The sequence below is a fragment of the Sorex araneus genome, chromosome X (assembly GCF_027595985.1).
Source record: "Sorex araneus isolate mSorAra2 chromosome X, mSorAra2.pri, whole genome shotgun sequence".
NCBI lineage: Eukaryota > Metazoa > Chordata > Mammalia > Eulipotyphla > Soricidae > Sorex > Sorex araneus.
Window position 1 is genome coordinate 149889188 of NC_073313.1, and position 7235 is coordinate 149896422.

Below are 7235 nucleotides of genomic sequence, written 5' to 3' on the forward strand. Positions count from 1 at the left end.
GGGCACCTTAGCCGAAATATAAGTGGATTGACATGGAGAGTATCATGCTAAGTGAAATGAGTCAGAGAGAGAGGACAGATATAGGATTTGTGGAATATACAGTCACTGTCATCCTGTTGCTCATCGATTTGTTCGAGCGGGCACCAGTAATGTCTCTCATTATTGTTACTGTGTTTGGCATATCCAATACATAACAGGTAGCTTGCCAGGCTCTGCCGTGTGGGCTCGATACTCTCGGTAGCTTGCCGGGCTCTCCGAGAGGGGTGGAAGAATCGAACTCGGGTCAGCCCTGTGAAAGGCAAACGCCCAACTGCTCTGCTATTGGGAGACTAACACCCAAAGATAGTAGAGATAAGGGTCAGGAGGATCACTCCACGGTTTGGAAGCTGGCCTCACATGCTGGGGGAAAAGACAGCTGGGATAGAGAAGGGACCACTAAGTAAATGATGCTTGAAGGGCATGCTCAGGATAGATGTGTGCTGAAAGTAGACTGCAGACAAAACATGATGGCCACTTAGTACCTGAATTGCAAACCATAACACCCAAAAGGTGAGAGAGAAAGAGTAAAAAGGAATATGCATGCCAGAAGGGGGGATGGCATGGAGGGGTGGGAGGGATACTGGGAGCATTGGTGGTGGAGAATGGGCACTGATGGAGGTATGGGTACTAGGTCATTGTATGCAGTCATACAAAAAGTGAGAACGAAAGTTTGTAAGTCTGTAACTGTACCTCATGTTGATTCATTTAAAAAACACCCTATAAAAGTCCTAGAAATTAAAAGGGGGAAACTAGATTTACACCTGTTTGTCCCACTGAAATACTTTACCAGGGTAGTGAAAATAGTGCAACAACAGAGACATAAACAATAGCCTGTTAGTGTAAATTAATGAATCAGATCATAACTCAGATAACCAGGAATATAGAGCCCACTGCAAGCACCCACTTTACCTTAAGAACGATGGGAAAACAAGGAATTCAGCTGTACTGGCAGACACAAATCAAGAAAATCCTTGAGTTCCTCAGAATTTTCAAGACTTGATGAGAAGGACAGAAAATTAACACTCCATGTAATAGCAATGAATATTGAGCAATCACAGACAATTTTAAATTAAGAAATCACTAATATATAAATTCATCAATTCAAAGAAAAATTTATACAAAGCATGAAGGAATCCATACAAGTGGAATTGAATATCCTAAAGAATACAAAACAAGTCACAACATCAGAATTCAGAATATTGAGCATGTTTATCAGTGATCTTGAAGATAAAATACAATTCATCAACAACAATAAAAGTGGCAAAAGAAATAAGTAAGAGAATGGAAGAGACTGTAAGATACTTAATATATATTGCATTTCTATGTTCATTGCAGCACTGTTTACAATAGCCACAATCTGGAAAAAACTGGACTGGAGTGTCCAAAAACAGATGACTGGTTAAAGAAACTTTGGTACATCTACACAATGGAATACTATGCAGCTGTTAGAATAGATGAAGTCATGAAATTTGCATATAAGTGGATCAACATGAAAAGTATCATGTTGAGTGAAATGAGTCAGAAAGGAAGAGACAGACATAGAAAGATTGCACTCATATATGGAATATAAAGTAGCAGAGAGGTACGAGCTAGCAATGATGCATCTTCTGGCAGAAATTTCTCTGGACTTAGTTACTAAAATTCTAAAATACAGAAATACAAAACCTCGCGGCTGCTATTGTGGCCACACGACCTCATATCTCTTCATTCTCAGCAATGGAAAACAAATTATCAAATTCTTCCTTTCCAGCAGGTCCGACTTTTGGGGGGGGACTCCAAACAATAATAGTGAGTTCTTTTTTGAAATATTGAATGCAATCAAAGTAAAGAGAATGTAAAGTGAAATTTATCAGCTACAGAGGCCGGGTGGGGGGCTGAGGGGTGGGGGGAGGTTTACTGTGGTTCTTGGTGGTGGAATATGTGCACTGGTGAAGGGATGGGTGTTCGAGCATTGTGTAACTGAGACTTAAGCCTGAAAGCTTTGTAACTTTGCACATGATGATTTAATAAAAATAAATAAATAAACATAATAGCAAAAAAGGATACTTAATATATAATAGCAAGATGACTCTGAATTATAGGAATACTAGAGGGAGAGGAAAAAGAAAATGGTGAGAAATGACTTGTTCTTTTTTTTTTTGAAATGATTTGTTCTTAATATTAGCTCAAAACTTCCCCAATCTCTGAAAGGAGGTGTCAGCACAGATTCAAGAAGCCAAAAAAGTACCCAACAAATAATACTCAAACAGAAGAACACCCAGATATGGTAACCAAAATGTCAAGAACCAAAGCAAGAGATAGACTACTTAAAGCATCAAGAGAGAAGAAAACCTTTAAATATAAATGAAATAACATAGAATTACAAGAGAATTCCCATATGAAATTTTACAAGGAAGAAAAGAGTGAAATGACACATCCAAAGTTCTGAATGGGAAAATCTTTCAACCTAGATTACCCTTCAAAGTCCTCAGTTAGATTTTAGGGAGAGTTAAAAACATTCTCAAACAAGCATGAAATGGCACCATTTGCTGCAACTAAATCAATCCTGCAAAAAAAAACTGAAAGTCCTTTTATAAAAAGTGAATTGAGGGACCCTCTGTGTCCTCTCTGCCAGAAATTGGCATGGCCCAGCTCACAGTCCCAGTACATTGCTGTAAGAAGCTGCTCTGGATGCCAAAATGGGTTAGAAGGTCTCTGGAAACCCTAACAACAATAGTGAATTTTGTGTTGAAATATGGAATGTAATCAAGGTAAAGAGAAAATTAAGTGAAATTCATCAGTTATGCAGTTGGGGAAGGGGGGGGCGGGGGCGGGAGGTATACTGGGGTTTTTGGTGGTGGAATATGGGCACTGGTGAAGGGATGGGTGTTTGAATATTGTATAACTGAGACATAATCCTGAGAACTTTGTAACTTTCCACATGGTGATTCAATAAAAGAAATAAAAAATAAAAAATTTTGAACCAGCAGTTTTATTTTAATTGTTAAAACAAAACAAAAAAAGCGAATTGACCTCCCTGCCACACACAGAAAAATGGAAACACTACCCTTTCTATGTATAATCTCTATTCTATCAAAAGGCATACAGTGAAATGATGGATAGGGAAACAAAATCCAGAAATTTGCTGCTTACAAGAAACACACCTTAATTTTCATGTTAAATACAGACTTAGAATTAAAGGATGTAAACAATCATATAAGTCAAATGTAGACAAAAAAACTGGGACAGTCATACTTATATTAGACTAAATCACAACCAACTTCAGGAAGATAATTTGAGATAGGGAGGCATACTATTGGTTAAAGGAGCAATAAACCAACAAGTGCTAAATGTTATCAGTATGTATGCACCAAATGAAGGAACAACAAAAGTTATAAACCTACTCACAGACCTAAAGAAAAACATTGAGAGGAACACAGTAATTATGGGAGATTTCAGCACTCCACTTTCACCATTAGACAGATCAAACTGACAGAGTACCAGCAAAGACACAAGAGCCCTAAATGAGGAACTAGATGAGCTGGGACTAAAGGACTACAGGGTCATTCATCCTCAAGAAGCTGAAAATACAGTCTTCTCTAGTATACATGGAATATGCACCAGGATAGATAGGGCATAATTTAAACATACATAATTTATGAACATAGAAATTACAGTATTTTTTCTATAAAATAAATTCTATTTCCCCACCCAGAAGGTCAGATAAAACATGGACCAACTCGTATAACTGGCATCCGTTGCCTTACACAAGCGCCTGCCCTGCTTCAGACAGACTGCTGAGGTCCCTGCAGATGGAGCATACTTGTTCTTCCCACCAGTTCAGAAAAACCACAGAATGATTCCTTCCTGCATATTCCACATCTTGGCTTCTTTTACCCAACTCATGCTGGAATCGCTCAACTATCCCAGCTACAACAAGGTCAATAAATTTGAACTTCTGTCTGGAAATGTGCAAGAGTTTCTAAACAACTTTATAGTAACACCAATTTGGGTTGGGATTGCTTCAACAGGAAAGAAAAATATCACCAACCAGCTAGTAGTTTACCCAGAGTTCCCAGGAGGTGGGAGGAAGCATGAATTGTGAAGTGGAAAGACTCACACCAGGTTGCAACAGTTATAATGGAAGAGCAATGCAGAAACCCACCACTGGGTGAGTGAGCATAGTAGCCTGGAAGAGTTAACCAGTACCAAACCAAGCAGAGGTATATCAGACAGACTTTAGAGAGGAAATGTTAAGGATGATTACTGAGCTCACACAGACAGTAATACAAGTAGTCAATGAAACACAAGTAAAACACAAGATTGGAAATGAGAAAGCGACATTCAGAAGTGACATAACCAAATAATTTGGTAGGTCAAATAAAAAATTCAGTGGAAGGCATTGGCAACATAGCAATAGCTGCTGAGGAAAAATATCAGTGAGCTCCAATATAAAATGCAGAAAACCTCTAGAAAATAGAAAAAATGGAAAATGTCTCAAAAGAAATAAATGAAGAGTAGATGAGAGAATTTTGGGGTGAATTAAAGAGTAACAACATAAGAACCTTTGGAACCCCTGAGAAATAGGAAGGCAGTTCCAATGAAAAATTATTAGGCAAAGAAATCATAGCTGAGAAGTTCCTAGAGTTAAGAAGTGCATGCACTAAGATTCAAGAGGCACTAAAAGAGACCCAAATAAAAATAGTCCAAGTCACATCATTACCAGAATGATGAAAGCCAAAGATAGAGATATAATACTGAAAGCAGAAACAAAGAAATAAATTATATACAAAGGAGTGACCTTAATATTCACAACAGATTTATTAAATGAGAACATATGGGCATAAAGACAATGGTGGGATAAAATAAACACACACACCGAAAATGAAATGAACATCTCACCAAGAATACCCAGTTACATTATCATTCAGATTTGAACGAATAATAGAGTTTCACATATAAATAATAGCTCAAAAATGTCATAGACTTGAAGCCAGTTTTGCAAGAAGCACTGAAAACACAACTGCACCTAACAGAAAGATGGCAAAAAACTCCATGGCAACAGTCACACTCAATTGATCTAAATGCACCAATTAACAGACAAAGAGTGGCAATATGGGAGGGATACTGGGAACATTGGTGGAGGAGAATGGGCACTGGTGGAGGGATGTAAACGGAATGCAAACATGAAAGTTCATAAGTTTGTAACTGTACCTTACGGTGATTCACTAATAAAATTTTTTTAAAAAGAGACAAAGAGTGGCAACATGGATTAGAAAACTGAATCTGACCTTCTGCTGCCTGCAAGAAAAACACATTTGAATAGTCAGAGTAAACACAGACTCAAAGTCAAAGGATGGAAGAAAATAGTTTAAGCAAAATACTCCCTTAAAAGGACTGGGATGTCTCAACAACAAAATATCTCAAAAACAATGCTTCACGCTATGGAGACTGGCAATCATCAAAGAGAACAACCACTGGGGCTGGAGCAATAGCACAGCGGGTAGGGCGTTTGCCTTGCACTCGGCCAACCCGGGTTCTATCCCCAGCATCCAATATGGTCCTCTGAGCACCGCCAGAAGTAATTCCTGAGTGCAGAGCCAGGACTAACCCCTGTACATCGCCAGGTGTGACCCAAAAAGATAAAAAAAGAACAACCACCACATTGGTGTAGATGGGGGATAAAAGGGACCCTCATTCACTGTTCGTAGGAATGTCACCCAGTTCTTTTTGGAGGATAGTATGAACAGTCCTAAAAAAACTAGAAACTGAGCTTCCCTTTGATTTAGCAATTCCATTCCAGGTAATATGTTCCAAGGGACAAAAATCACAATGCAGGAAAGACATCTGCACTCCTATGTTCAGCGCAGCACTGTTCATAATAACTAAAATCTGGAAACAACCCAAGTGCCCAAGAACAGGCGACTGGATAAAGAAACTATGGTACCCCAGGCGGCTGCTGAAGATGGCGGAGGGACATGTGCTGGTGTTCGATGGCCGAGGCCATCTCCTGGGCCGCCTGGCGGCCATCATGGCCAAGCAAGTGCTGCTGGGCCGGAAGGTAGTGGTTGTCTGGTGTGAGGGCATCAACATTTCTGGAAATTTCTACAGAAATAAATTGAAGTACCTAGCCTTCCTTCGGAAGCGGATGAACATTAACCCTTCCTGGGGTCCCTACCACTTCCGGGCCCCCAGCCGCATGTTCTGGCGGACAGTGAGAGGCATGCTGCCCCACAAGACCAAGTGAGGCCAGGCTGCCTTGGCCCGTCTCAAAGTGTTCGATGAGATCCCACCCCCCATGACAAGAAAAAGAGGATGGTGGTACCAGCTTCTCTGAAGGTGGGTCGCCTGAAGCCCACCCGGAAGTTTGCCTATCTGGGGCGCCTGGCTCACGAGGTTGGCTGGAAATACCAGGCAGTAACAGCCACTCTTGAGGAAAAGAGGAAGGAGAAGGCCAAGATGTATTACCGCAAGAAAAAGCAGCTCATGAGGCTACGGAAACAAGCCGAAAAGAATGTGGAGAAGAGGATCACAAAATTCACAGATGTCCTCAAGGCCCACGGACTCCTGGTCTGAGCGCAATAAATTTGACTGTTGCTTCTCAAAAAAAAAAGAAAGAAACTATGGTACATACACATGATGGAATACTAGTTTGCCATAAGTGAAGACAACGTCATGCAATTTGCTTATATGTGGATGGTTCTAGAGGTTATTATGCTAAGTGAAATTAGTCAAAGGAAGGCAGGAGATTCAGAATGATCACTCCCACAGGTGGAATATAAAGAAATGTGTGGGAATAACAAACGCCCAAGGCAATAAAAATGAATAGAACTGGTCTTCAGTAGGAAGTTTGCCAAGGGGTAGTGGGGATGGGGCAGGGAACAGAACACTAAAGTGATATGAATTATACCCTCTTAGTAACATTGTTGTAAACCACAGAGTCTAAAAAAGGGGAAATGGGTTTTCATCAGAGGAGAATTCAATGGGTAGTGGGAGAAACTGGAAACATTGGTTGGGAAAGTGGGCACAGATGAAGGGATTTGTGTTGAAGCATCATATGCCTGAAACTCAATCATGAATATATTTGTAATCCATGATATTGAATAAAAGTTAATTAATAAAAATAAATAAATGTATGTAAAGTATATTTAGTTAATAGAGATTCATTTGTCCCTAAAATTAAATATAGATGTAAAGTGAAGGGATGGAAACTGCTG

At 39.8% G+C, this 7235-nt stretch overlaps 1 pseudogene; it reads left to right on the plus strand.

Moving 5' to 3' along the window:
- Window positions 1–5977: 5977 nt before the first annotated feature.
- Window positions 5978–6639, plus strand: LOC101544021 (60S ribosomal protein L13a-like; annotated as a pseudogene).
- Window positions 6640–7235: the final 596 nt, after the last annotated feature.